Source organism: Capra hircus, chromosome 2 (genome assembly GCF_001704415.2).
Source record: "Capra hircus breed San Clemente chromosome 2, ASM170441v1, whole genome shotgun sequence".
In the NCBI taxonomy this organism is placed as follows: Eukaryota; Metazoa; Chordata; class Mammalia; order Artiodactyla; family Bovidae; genus Capra; species Capra hircus.
Genome location: NC_030809.1, coordinates 123,864,046 through 123,878,614, shown reverse-complemented (window position 1 = coordinate 123,878,614; position 14,569 = coordinate 123,864,046).

The window sequence follows — 14,569 nt, the reverse complement described above, 5'->3', positions numbered from 1 at the left end:
TTTAAGAGCATGGGACTATTTCTGTAAACACAATTCTTACAAGGGAGAAAGCGATCACTGTAATACTGAGTTTCAGATATAAATCATTAGCAAAATTAGATAAAATTAATATTAGCTGCAAAGGAGCCAGAGGACAGCTGGGCACCATGCTGAGCAACTGGAACTTTTCTCCTGTTGACTCTTTGGGATAAAGATAATGGCTTGTGAGCTGTGCTTGATTAAAAGATGAGACAACATTTTTCTTGGAATCAATAGGACCTCTCAGACCACATGTGCAGAAAAGATCCTCAGGGATCTCAAGGAAGAGAGGGGGTATTGGTGCATAAAACATCCTGCCAACCTCCCAGAAACTCTCATGCTAGAATTCATCCTGTGGAAAAGATCTAGGCATATATTAAAGAGGGCCCTGAATCAGACCAGGCTCAGAAATCAGGCTCAGAAGAGAGGATTGACTAGGAAGAACCCTTACATTTGCCCCCATGTAAGCACTTTATACCTATAACAATTTACATCCTTAGGTATTTGGTTCCTTTCTGGATCAAAGGACTTCGTGTGATCTTTTGGGGCTTCCTTGGTAGCTCAGACAGTAGCCTGCAATGCAGGAGACCAGAGTTCGATCCCTGGGTTGGAAGATCCTCTGGAGAAGGGAATGGCAACCCACTCCAGTAATTTTGCCTAGGGAACTCCATGGACAGAGGAGTCTGGCAGGCTACAATCCATGAGGTCGCAAAGAGTTGGACACAACTGAGTGACTATCACTTTCACTTTCAAGCAATTTAAGCCACCCCAAATGCACACAAACCCCTCCAAGCCTGCCCTTGTGTTCTTCCACCCACACTTTACTTCTAATAAATGCTTTACCCACTTGACCACCTTCAAATCCTTGCTAAATTCTTTCCTCAAAGAAAACAAGAGCTGAGGTCCTGCTACAACCCACTGGCCATCATAGTCCAGCAGTTAGGATCTGGCACTCTCACCACCATGGCTTGATTCAATTCCCAGTCAGGAAACTAAGATCCTGCTTCAAGTCCCTGCACCCTATGGTCCGTCGATATCACAGATATTTCATAATTTGTAATTATTCACATCAATTCCACATATGTATACATATAGACAGAGCAATCCACATATATTGATACTTGAGAATTCATTCTTCAGTTAATAAGGAACTATGCAAAAATGTAATATGGAGCTAAATTGACTGAGCTCTGGGTCTCTTAGAGGGGAGACCTCTTTTGTCTTTCTTTGAAAATTGTTTAAATATTTGAAAAGTATCACCTATAGCAAAGGACACCAGAAAGATGCTTCTAGCTTTAGGAAACAAGCAAACAAACATGAATTCATGAAAATGGATGTTCACATTACGACTATTTCAAGTTTTACCTTGATTTTCAACTGGAGATCTAATGCTGCTCAATGTTGGAGCAATATCACAAAAGATTTGGTGATCCTCTGTAGGATGGGGGTCTATCCTTTCTTTGCTTAAATTGTATATCAGATTACCAACTTAAAAGTGAAGAGTAAGAAGGGACAGATAATCATGATGATGTGATCACTAATCTAGAGCCAGACATCTTGGAATGTCAAGTCAAGTGGGCCTTAGAAAGCATCACTACGAACAAAGCTGGTGGAGGTGATGGAATTCCACTTGAGCTGTTTCAACTCCTGAAAGATGATGCTGTGAAAGTGCTGCACTCAATATGACAGCAAATTTGGAAAACTCAGCAGTGGCCACAGGACTGGAAAAGGTCCCTTTTCATTCCAATTCCAAAGACAGGCAATGCAAAAGAATGCTCAAACTACTGCACAATTGCACTCATCTCACACACTAGTAAAGTAATGCTCAAAATTCTCCAAGCCAGGCTTCAGCAATACATGAACCGTGAACTCCCTGATGTTCAAGCTGGTTTTAGAAAAGTCAGAGGAACCAGAGATCAAATTGCCAACATCCGCTGGATCATCAAAAAAGCAAGAGAATTCCAGAAAAACATCTATTTCTGCTTTATTGACTATGCCAAAGCCTTTCACTGTGTGGATCACAATAAACTGTGGAAAATTCTGAAAGAGATGGGAATACCAGACCACCTTACCTGCCTCTTGAGAAATCTGTATGCAGGTCAGGAAGCAACAATTAGAACTGGACATGGAACAACAGGCTGGTTCCAAATAGGAAAAGGAGTACGTTAAGGTTGTATATTGTCACCCTGCTTATTTAACTTCTATGCAGAGTACACAGATATGCAGATGACACCACCCTTATGGCAGAAAGGGAAGAGGAGCTAAAAAGCCTCTTGATGAAAGTGAAAGAAGAGAGTCAAAAAGTTGGCTTAAAGCTCAACATTCAGAAAACGAAGATCATGGCATCCGATCCCATCACTTCATGGCAAATAGATGGGAAATAGTGAAAACAGTGTCAGACTTTATTTTTGGGGGCTCCAAAATCACTGCAGATGGTGACTGCAGCCATGAAATTAAAAGACGCTTACTCCTTGGAAGAAAAGTTAGGACCAACCTAGATAATATATTCAAAAGCAGAGACATTACTTTGCCAACTAAGTTTCATCTAGTCAAGGCTATGGTTTTTCCTGTGGTCATGTATGGATGTGAGAGTTGGACTGTGAAGAAGGCTGAGCACCGAAGAATTGATGCTTTTGAACTGTGGTGTTGGAGAAGACTCTTGAGAGTCCCTTGGACTGCAAGGAGATCCAACCAGTCCATTCTGACGGAGATCAACCCTAGGATTTCTTTGGAAGGAATGATGCTAAAGCTGAAACTCCAGTACTTTGGCCACCTCATGCAAAGAGTTGACTCATTGGAAAAGACTCTGATGCTGGGAGGGATTGAGGGCAGGAGGAGAAAGGGATGACAGAGGATGAGATGGCTGGATGGCATCACGGACTCGATGGACATGAGTCTGAGTGAACTCCGGGGGATGGTGATGGACAGGGAGGCCTAGCGTGCTGCGATTCATGGGGTTGCAAAGAGTCGGACACGACTGAGCAACTGAACTGAACTGAAGAAGGGACAGTGTTAGGGACAGTGGAGCTGGAATGGAATGATGAAGTCAATTTGGTTATCTCTGAAACAAATCATTAAATAACCAGTGTCCCAAGATTTTGTTTTCCATTAAATGAATCAAGAATTTTCAGTCAGAAACTTCCTGGTAAGAATAACTCAGCTGTTTCAAATCAGGAAAGAGATGGTGCATGGACACTACACGGAAGAAAAAGAAGGTTTCTTGTTTTTCTATTCAAAACTTCATTGAGGATTTATGTTAAAAAATGCAAGAAAACAGTTTTACTAAGTCAAACAAATAGTTTAAAAACTACATAATAAGGAATTATCATATATTCTATTTCATATTTAAGACCCGCTAGAGGCACCTAGCACGTGCATGACTCAGTATACTCGGCCAAGTAACAGTGTGGAGAAATGTAGACCTTTCATTCCCCCACCATCTATTCATGAATAGACGATGAAATGTAGAGTCAAATTCTGGTACCTTCCAAAATAAGAAAAAGAAAGCAATTATTTTTCTGTCCTTTTAATAAAGGTCAGACTGTAACAGAAAACCATAAGTAATTAACCTTTAATCAATGGAATGATTGCATTGTATATACTTGTCTAAAACTAGGAAATATAGGTAAATATAAAGTTTTCCATCCCCTTAAACTGGTTAATTTCATTTTAATATGCAAAAGCATTTAGCTAATTATTCCTCCTTAGTGAGCCTGGGAATTTTTTTCCAAAAAGGTCTCTCATTACTCAAGATTTTGCCAGTGAATTATATCCAACTCCCTGCCAGACAGAGGGCACATTTTCACAGCAGTATGAGCTCATAGGATTAGCATCATGAGGGCAAAGACCTTGTTTGCTTGTTGTAATCCTAGTCTGTAGAATGATGTCTGGCACAGAGGAAATTCTTAGTATCCATGAGTGAGTGAATAAATTAATCTAGATTTCCTAGGTACTGCAGTCATTTCCAAATTATGGTGAGATTCTTCAAAAAATAATTAGCCTCATTACATGCCTGTAGCAGGGTGAAGTTCACTGTTTCCAACAAAGGCTGAGATTCTCTCATCTTTCTGAAAAATGCTAAAGCATTGTTAATGATAAATCATAAAAGACAATGATAACAGGATACGATATGTAAGGTCAGATTACTGCAGCATATCTCAAATCACCACCATTCTTGGGGATTCATTATTCAAAACCAAGCTTTTCCCATCCCCAACATGTCTATCTCCCCATGTATTAATCCTTTTATTACCTTTGATTCTTTATCTCTACTCTAACCTCCCACTGTCTGTCACCTCTTCAATCTTTCGTGTGGGCCCTCTAAAACCACATTCTTTGAAAACACGTTTTGCAAATCACTGATCTATTCACATACTGTTTCTTCTACTTCTTCCCATAACTGAATCCTAGCTCTTTTCTGAAAGATTGCTTGCCCATCCACCTTGTCAACTGAACTTCAGTTCATTCCCCTATTCCTCATGAAATTTATGCTTGAGGTGGTCATACTTTCAAAACTGGAAAAATATCATTCTTTGAAACTAGGTCAGCCCCAAAATGAAACTATTTCCCTCATTATCATTTGTAACTGTATATTCCCTATTTTTTACTCTTGAAATACTTCTTTTGTTACAAATATTGCCACCATTTTTGTGGCCTTTCATGTAGTACAGTACATATCCAAACACAAACTACTTATTCCTTTTACCTTTGTAAAACCAATAACATCAGTCCTCTTCCCAAAAGAATTATAAAATATAAAATATTAACATCAATTCTTCCAAATCTCACATAAGCTACAGTTGTTGTTATTCAGTTGTTCAGTTCTATCCAACTCTTTGCAATGACATGGGTGGCAAAACACCAGACTTCCATGTAATTGACTATTTCCCAGAGTTTGCTCAAATAAATGTCCACTGAGTCAGTTCGGTTCAGTCCAGTCACTCAGTCATGTCTGACTCTTTGCGAACCCATGGACTGCAGCAAACCAGGCTTCCCTGTCCATAACCAACACCCAGAGTTTACTCAAACTCATGTACATTGAGTTGGTGATGACATCCAACAATCTCATCCTTAGTGGTCCCCTTCTTCTCCCACCTTCAATCTTTCCGAGCATCAGGGTCTTTTGAAATGAGTCAGTTCTTCATATCAGGTGGCCAAAGTATTGAAGTTTCATCTTCAGCATCAGCCCTTGCAATGAATATTCAGGACTGATTTCCTTTACAATGGACTGGTTGGATCTCTTTGCAGTCCAAGGGAGTCTCAAGAGTCTTCTCCAACACCACAGTTCAAAAGCATCAATTCTTCGGCACTCAGCTTTCTTTAGAGTCCAACTCTCACATCCATACATGACCACAGGAAAAACCATAGCTTTGACTAGATGGACCTTTGTTGGCAAAGTAATATCTCTGCTTTTTATTATGCTGTTGAGGTTGGTCATAGCTTTTCTTCCAAGGAGCAAGTGTCTTTGAATTTCATGGCTGATGTCACAATCTGCAATGACTTTGGAGCCAAGAAAATAAAGTCTGCCACTGTTTCCATTGTTTCTCCATCTGTTTGTATTGAAGTGATGGGACCAGATGCCATTATATTAGTTTTCTGAATGTTGAGCTTTAAGCCAGCTTTTCACTCTCCTCTTTCACTTTCATCAAGAAGTTCTTCAGTTCATCTTCGCCTTCTGTGATAAGAGTGGTGTCATCTGCATATCTGAGATTATTGATGTTTCTCCTGGTAATCTTGATTCCAGTGTGTGCTTCACCCAGCCTGATGTTTTGCATGATGCACTCTGCATAGAAGTTAAATAACCAGGGTGACAATATACAGCCTTGACATACTCCTTTTACTATTTGGAATCAGTCTGTTGTTCCATATCCAGTTCTAACTGTTGTTTCTTGACCTGCATACAGATTTCTCAGGAGGCAGGTCAGGTGGTCGGGTATTCCCATCTCCTGAAGAATTTTCCACAGTTTGTTGTGATCCACACAGTCAAAGGCTTCCCATAGTCAGTAAATAGAAGTAGATGTATTTCTGGAACTCTCTTGCTTCTTTGATGATCCATCGGATGTTGTGAATTTGATCTCTGGTTCCTCTGCCTTCTCTAAATCCCAGCTTGAACATCTGGAAGTTTTCAGTTCATATATGGTTGAAGCCTAGATTGGAAAATTTTGAGCACTACTTTGCTAGCATGTGAGATGAGTGTAATTATGTGGTAGTCTGAACATTCATTCGTATTGCCTTCCTTTGGAATTGGAATTAAAACTAAACTTTTTCAGTTCTGTGGCCACTGCTGAGTTTTCCAATATGCTGGCATATTGAGTGCAGCATTTCCACAGCATCATCTTTTAGGATTTGAAATAGCTCAACTGGAATTCCATCACCTCCACTGGCTTTGTTAGTAGTGATGCTTCCTAAGTCCCACTTGACTTCAGAATCCAGAATGTCTGGCTCTATGTGAGTAATCTCACCATCATGTTTATCTGGGTCATTAAGATCTTTTTTGTATAGTTCTTCTGTGTATTCTTGCTACTTTTTCTTAACATCCTCTGCTTCTGTTAGGTCCATAGTGTTTCTGTCCTTTAACGTGTCCATCTTTGCATGAAATATTCCCTTTGTACCTCAAATTTTCTTGAAGAGATCTCTAATCTTTCCCATTCTATTGCTTTCCTCTATTTCTTTGCACTGATCACTGAGAAAGTCTTTCTTATCAGTCCCTGCTATCCTTTGGAATTCTGCACACAGGTGGGTATATTTTTTCTCTTCTCCTTTGACTTTAACTTCTCTCCTTTTCTTGGCTATTTGTAAGGCCTCCTCAGACAACCATTTTGCCTTTTTGCATTTCTTTTTCTTGGGGATGGGCTTGATCACTGTCTCCTGTACAATGTCATGAATCTCTGTTCATGCTTCTTCAGGAACTCTGTCTATCAGATCTAAACCCTTGCATCTATTTGTCACTTCCACTGTATAACTGTAAGGGATTTGATTTAGGTCATACCTGAATGTCTAGTGTTTTTCCCTACTTTCTTCCATTTAAGTCTTCATTTACCAATAAGGAGTTCATGATCTGAGCTACAGTCAGTTCCTGGTCCTTTTTTTGCTGACTGCATAGAGCTTGTCCCTCTTCAGCTGAAAAAAAAATTTAATTAGTCTGATTTTGGTATTGAACACCTGGTGATGTCCATGTGTAGAGTGTTTTCTTGTGTTGTTAGAAAAGGATGTTTGCTATGACCAGTGTGTTCTCTTGACAAAATTCTGTTAGCCTTTTCCCTGCTTCATTTTGTTTTCCAAGGCCAAACTTGCCTGTTACTCCAGATATCTCTTGACTTCCCACTTATGCATTCCAGTCCCCTATCATGAAAAGGACATCTTTTGGGGGTGTTAGTTCTAGAAGGTCTTGTAGGTCATCATAGAACCATTCAACTTCAGTTTCTTCGGCATGAGAGATCTAGGCAAAAACTTGGATTACTGTGATATTGAATGGTTTGCCTTGGAAATTAACAGAGATCATTCTGTTACTTTTGAGATTGCACCCAAGTACAGCATTTCAGAGTATTTTATTGACTATGATGGTTAATCCATTTCTTCTAAGGGATTCTTGCCCACAGTAGTATATATAATCTTCATCTGAGTTAAATTCGCCCATTTGGTCCATTTTAGTTCACTGATTCTGAAAATGTAGATGCTCACTTTCCATCTTCTGTTTGAACACTTCCAATTTACCTTACATAATTCATGGACTTAACATTCCAGGTTCATATGCAATATATCATTCTTTACAGCACTGGACTTTACTTCCATCACCAGTCACATCCACAACTGGACATTGTTTTTGCTTTGGCTCCATCTCTTCATTCTTTCTGGAGTTATTTCTCCACTCTTCTTCAGTAGCATATTGCACACCTACTGACCCGCAGAGTTCATGTTTCAGTGTCATGTCTTTTTGCCTTTTTGTACTGTTTATGGGGTTCTCCAGTAGCATATTGGACACTTACTGACCTGGGAAGTTCCTCTTTCAGTATCCTATCATTTTGTTTTTTCATACTGTTCATGGGGTTCTCAAGGCAAGAATACTGAAGTGGTTTGCCATTCCTTTCTTCAATGGACCACATTGTATTAGACCTCTCCACCATGCCCACCCATCTTGGGTGGCCCCATAGGGCATGGCTTAGTTTCATTGAGTTAGACAAGGCTGTGGTCAGTGTGATTAGGTTGACTAGTTTTCTGTGATTATGGTTTCAGTGTGTCTGCCCTCTGATGCCCTCTTGCAACACCTACCATCTTACTTGAGTTTCTCTTACCTTGGATGTCGGGTATCTCTTCATGGTTGCTCCAGCAAAGTGCAGGCTCTGCTCCTTACCTTGGATGAGGGATATCTGCTCATTGCCACCCCTCCTGACCTTGAACATGAAATAGCTCCTCTAGGCCCTCTGGCGCCTACGCAGCCACCACTCCTTGGACGTGGGGTTTCTCCTCCCGGCTGCTGCCCCTGGCCTCGGGCATGGGGCAGCTCCTCCCGGCCGAATTGGAAATGGTCAAACAGGAGATGGCAAGAGTGAATGTCAACATTCTAGGAATCAGTGAACTAAAATGGACTGGAAAGGGTGAATTTAACTCAGATGACCATTATATCTACTACTGTGGGCAGGAATCCCTTAGAAGAAATGGAGTAGCCATCATGGTTAACAAAAGAGTCCAAAATGCAGTACTTGGATGCAATCTCAAAAACGACAGAATGATCTCTGTTTGTTTCCAAGGCAAACTATCCAATATCACAGTAATCCAAGTCTGTGCCCAAACCAGTAATGCTGAAGAAGCTGAAGTTGAACAGTTCTATGAAGACCTACAAGACCTTTTAGAACTAACACCCCAAAAAAGATGTCCTTTTCATTATAGGGGACTGGAATGCAGAAGTAGGAAGTCAGATAACACCTGTAGTAACAGGCAAATTTGGCCTTGGAATATGGAATGAAGCAGGGCAAAGACTAAAAGAGTTTGCCAAGAAAATGCACTGGTCATAGCAAACACCCTCTTCCAACAACACAAGAGAAGATTCTACACATGGACCTCATCAGATGGCCAACACTGAAATCAGATTGATTTTATTCTTTGCAGCCAAAGATGGAGAAGATCTATATAGTCAACAAAAACAAGACCAGGAGCTGACTATGGCTCAGATCATAAACTCCTTATTGCGAAATTCAGACTTAAATTGAAGAAAGTAGGGAAAACCGCTAGACCATTCAGGTATGATCTAAATCAAATCCCTTATGATTATACAGTGGAAGTGAGAAAGATTTAAGTGACTAGATCTGATAGATAGAGTGCCTGATGAACTATTGACGGAGGTTCATGACATTGTACAGGAGACAAGGATCAAAACCATCCCCATGGAAAAGAAATGCAAAAAAACAAAATGGCTTTCTGAGGAGGCCTTACAAATAGCTGTGAAAAGAAGAGAAGTGAAAAGCAAAGGAGAAAAGGAAAGATATAAGCATCTTAATGCAGAGTTCCAAAGAATAGCAAGAAGACATAAGAAAGCCTTCCTCAGTGATCAATGCAAAGAAATAGAGGAAAAGAACAGAATGGGAAAGACTAGAGATCTCTTCAAGAAAATTAGAGATACCAAGGGAACGTTTCATGCAAAGGTGGGCTCGATAAAGGACAGAAATGGTATGGACCTAACAGAAGCAGAAGATATTAAGAAGAGGTGACAAAAATACATAGAAGAACTGTACAAAAAAAGATCTTCATGACCCAGATAATCACATGGTGTGATCACTCACCTAGAGCCAGACATCCTGGAATGTGAAGTCAAATGGGCCTTAGAAAACATCACTATGAACAAAGCTAGTGGAGGTGATGGAATTCCAGTTGAGCTATTTCAAATCCTGAAAGATGATGCTGTGAAAGTGCTGCACTCAATATGGCAGCAAATTTGGAAAACTCAGCAGTGGCCACAGGACTGGAAAAGGTCCCTTTTCATTCCAATTCCAAAGAAAGGCAATGCCAAAGAATGCTCAAACTACCAAACAATTGCACTCATCTCACATGCTAGTAAAGTAATGCTCAAAATTCTCCAAGCCAGGCTTCAGCAATACATGAACCATAAACTTCCATATGTACAAGCTGGTTTTAGAAAAGTCAGAGGAACCAGAGATCAAATTGCCAACATCTGCTGGATCATTGAAAAATCAAGACAGTTACTGTGTGGATCATAATAAACTGTGGAAAATTCTGAAAGAGATGGGAATCCCAGACCAACTGACCTGCCTCTTGAGAAACCTATATGTAGGTCAGGAAGCAACAGTTAGAACTGGACATGGAACAATAGACTGGTTCCAAATAGGAAAAGGAGTACATCAAGGCTGTATATTGTTACCCTGCTTATTCAACTTATATGCAGAATACATCATGAGAAACGTTGGGCTGGAAGAATCACAAGCTGGAATCAAGAGTTACGGGAGAAATATCAATAAGCTCAGATATGCAGATGACACCACCCTTATGGCAGAAAGTGAAGAGGAACTCAAAAGCCTCTTGATGAACATGAAAGAGGAGAGTGAAAAAGTTGGCTTAAAGCTCAACATTTAGAAAATGAAGATCATTGCATCCTGTCTCATCACTTTATGGGAAATAGATGGGGAAACAGTGGATACAGTGTCAGATTTTATTTTGGGGGGCTCCAAAATCACTGCAGATGGTGATTACAGGCATGAAATTAAAAGACGCTTACTTCTTGGAAGAAAAGTTATGACCAATCTAGATAGCGTATTGAACAGCAGAGACATTACTTTGCCAACAAAGGTCCATCTAGTCAAGGCTATGGTTTTTTCAGTGGTCACGTATGTATGTGAGAATTGGACTGTGAAGAAAGCTGAGTGCTGAAGAATTGATGCTTTTGAACTATGGTGTTAGGAAAGACCCTTGAGAGTCCCTTGGACTGCAAGGAGATCCAGGCAATCCATTCTGAAGGAGATCAGCCCTGAGATTTCTTTGGAGGGAATGATGCTAAAGCTGAAACTCCAGTACTTTGGCCACCTCATGCAAAGAGTTGACTCATTGAAAAAGAGTCTGATGCTGGGAGGGATTGGGGGCAGGAGGAGAAGGGGACGACCGAGGATGAGATGGCTGGATGGCATCACTGACTCAATGGACATAAGTCTGAGTGAACTCCGGAAGTTGGTGATGGACAGGGAGGCCTGGCATGCTGCGATTCATTGGGTCTCATAGAGTCAGACATGACTGAGTGACTGAATTGATGAGGTTCTCAAGGCAAGTATATTGAAGTGGTTTTCAATCCTTTCTCCAGTGGACCACGTTCTGTCAGAACTTTCCACCATGACCCATCCATCTTGGGTAGCCTCCAAAGCATGGTTCATAGTTTCATTGAGTTAAACATGGCTGTGGCCCTTGTGATCATTGAGTCAGTGATGCCTTCCAATCATCTGTCATATCCTCTGTCATACCCTTCTCCTCCTACCTTCAATCTTTCCTAACATCAGGGTCTTTTCCAATGAGTTGGCACTTTACATGACTTTGCCAAATTATTTGAACTTCAGCATCAATACTTCCAATAAATATTCAAGGTTGATTTCCTTTATGATTGACTAGTTTGATCTCCTTGCTGTCCAAGGGACTTTCGAGTGTCTTCTCCAGCACCGCAGTTCAAAAACATCAATTCTTTGGCACTCAGACAGCTTTATGGCCCAACTTTGTCTTCAGTACCTGACTACTGGGAAAACTATAGCCTTGACTAGATGGATCTCTGTCAGCAAAGTAATGTCTCTGCTTTTTAATATGCTGTCTGAGTTTGTCAGGTTTGTCATAGGGCTTCTCTAATAGCTCAGTTGGTAAAGAATTGGCTGGCAGTGCAAGAAACCCCAGTTTGATTCCTGGGTCAGGAAGATACACTGGAGAAGCGATAGGCTACCCACTCCAATATTCTTGGGTTTCCCTTGTGGCTCAGCTGGTAAAGAATATACCTGCAATGTGGGAGACTTGGGTTTGAATCCTGGGTTGGTAAGATCCCCTTGAGAAGGGAAAGACTACCCACTCCAGTCCATGGAGTCACAAAGAGTAGGACGCGACTGAGCCACTTTCACTTTCAGGTTTGTCATAGGCTTTCTCCCAAGGAGCAAATGTCTTTTAGTTTCATGGCTGCAGTCACCATCTGCAGTCATTTTGGAGCCCAAAAATATGAAGTCTGTCACTGTTTCCATTGTTTCCCTGTCTATTTGCTGTGAAATGATAAAACCGGATTCCATGATCTTCATTTTTTGAATGCTATGTTTTAAGCCAGCTTTTTCATTCTCCTCTTTTACCTTCATCAAAAGGCTCTTTAGTTTCTCTTAGCTTTCTGCCATAAGGATGGTGTCATCTGCATATCTAAGGGTACTGATGTTTCTCCCTGAAGTCTTGATTTCAGTTTGTGCTTCATTCAGACTGACATTTCACATGATTTACTGAGTATAAGCTAAATAAGCAGGGTGGCAATATACAGCCTTGTCATACTCCTTTCCAAAATAATCTACAATTTGTTGCTTAACTGTATTGAAATCTTCAGCTTCTCTACCTTTTACATTTTCCACATTAATTTCACTCCCTAAACAGTGCAGACCTTGTTGCTCATTATCTCAACCAACCATTCTTTTACTACTACCCTCAAATTTTCTTTGCCTCATTCTTTTTTTTAAATATAAATTTATTTTACTTGGAGGTTAATTACTTTACAATATTGTATTTGTTTGGCCATACATCAATATTCTTATCTATTGCCCTACTAAGGAAAATCCCTGCTCCAAGGAAATCCATTCTGAACTTCAAAAGTTTATATGTTCAATTGATAAATTCAATAATTGATTTGTTTTTGGCTGTATTATCTACCTCAGTGAAAATCATCAAGTGCTCAGTTCCAGAAAAATAGAGTCATTCTTGAATACCTCTTTTTAATCCTATGTCCAATTAGTTAACAAGTTTTATTATAGTTCTAAATATATTGATATCTATGGTACATGCCTTCTTAAATTACAATTCATAAAAATGTACACTCTGGGTGATGAAACAAATAGCCTCTTGGAAACAGTATAGAAGGATGAGGTATATGTTGGAGGAAAATCCCTACCATTCTAGCAATAATAATTAGATGGAAGTTTCCATTTTTATCTTATTAACCTGGAGCAAAGAGAAGAAACCCACAGTTTAAAAAAGGGAAGATATGAAAAAAAATTTTTTTGACGAAGAAAATGGTGCTGAAGTATAGGATCTTAGCCATGGGCCTTGTGAATCTCTAGAAAGTGAAAAAAAACAATTATCTTTCCTAATATTCTCTAATATTTCATTGAGAATTGTTTTTTTTTCTTCCATTACTGTTTGTTATTTTCAAACATTTAGTAAAAATCTCTTCTTAACTATTGCCTTCCTTTGGAATAGTCTTATTATATTTCATAAAATAATTTTTTATAATCTTAGCTAGTATCTGATAAAACTGATATAACCTGAATGCAAGAGAAGATGGATAAAATTTCATTGAGAGAAACAAATCAAAATGGTGGAATAGGACATGAAGCTCACCTCCTCCCACAATAAATTGAAAATGCAACAACATGAGGAACAATTCTCACAGAATACCTACTAAACACAGGTAAAACATCTCAGACACTGAGCATTGCAAGAAAGATTTCCATATCCTGGGGTAGGACAAGAGAAGAAAAAAAAAAAAGAGTGGGGAGGAATCAGGATAGAACCTTGCCTCTGGGCAGGAGCTGAGAAAGAGGAAAAGTTCCCTCAACCTGCAAAGCCCCTTCACGGGTTGAGAAATAAACCAGGACAGGAAGGTAACTTCAGAGGCTCAGAGGAGAGCACAGTAGCCTGTCTGTGATTTAAGGCAATTCCTATTGAATTACCCATGACATTTTTCATAGAACTAGAACAAATAACCCTAAAATTTATGTTATTGTTGTTAAGTTGCTAAGTTGTGTCTGACTCTTTGTGACCCCATGGACTGTAGGAAACCCCAGGTTTCCCTGTTCTTTATGGAACCATAAAAGACATGGAACTGCCAAAGCAATCCTGAGGAAAAAGAACAAGGCAGGAGGCATAACCTTCTTAGACAATGGACGACATTATGCTACAGTAATCAAAACTGTGGTATTGGCACAAACACAGACAATGGACCAAGGGGATAGAATACAGAGAGCTCAGAAATAAACCCACACACCTACAATCAATTAATCTTTGAAAAAGGAAGCAACAATGTACAATGGGAAAAAGACAGTCTCTTCATCAAGTGGTGGTTGGAAAGTTGGACTATAGGTAAATCAGTGAAGTTAGAACACATTCTCACACCATACACAAAAATAAATTTGAAATGGCTTAAAGATGTAAATAAAAACCATGGCACCATAAAACTTCTAGAAGAGGGCATAGCCAAAGTATTTTTAGAAATAAATGGTATCAGTATTTTCTTAGTTTGACATGCCAAGGCAATAGAAATAAAAGCAAAAATGAACAAATGGGGCCTAACAAAACCTTTTGCACAACCAAAGGAAATCATAAACAA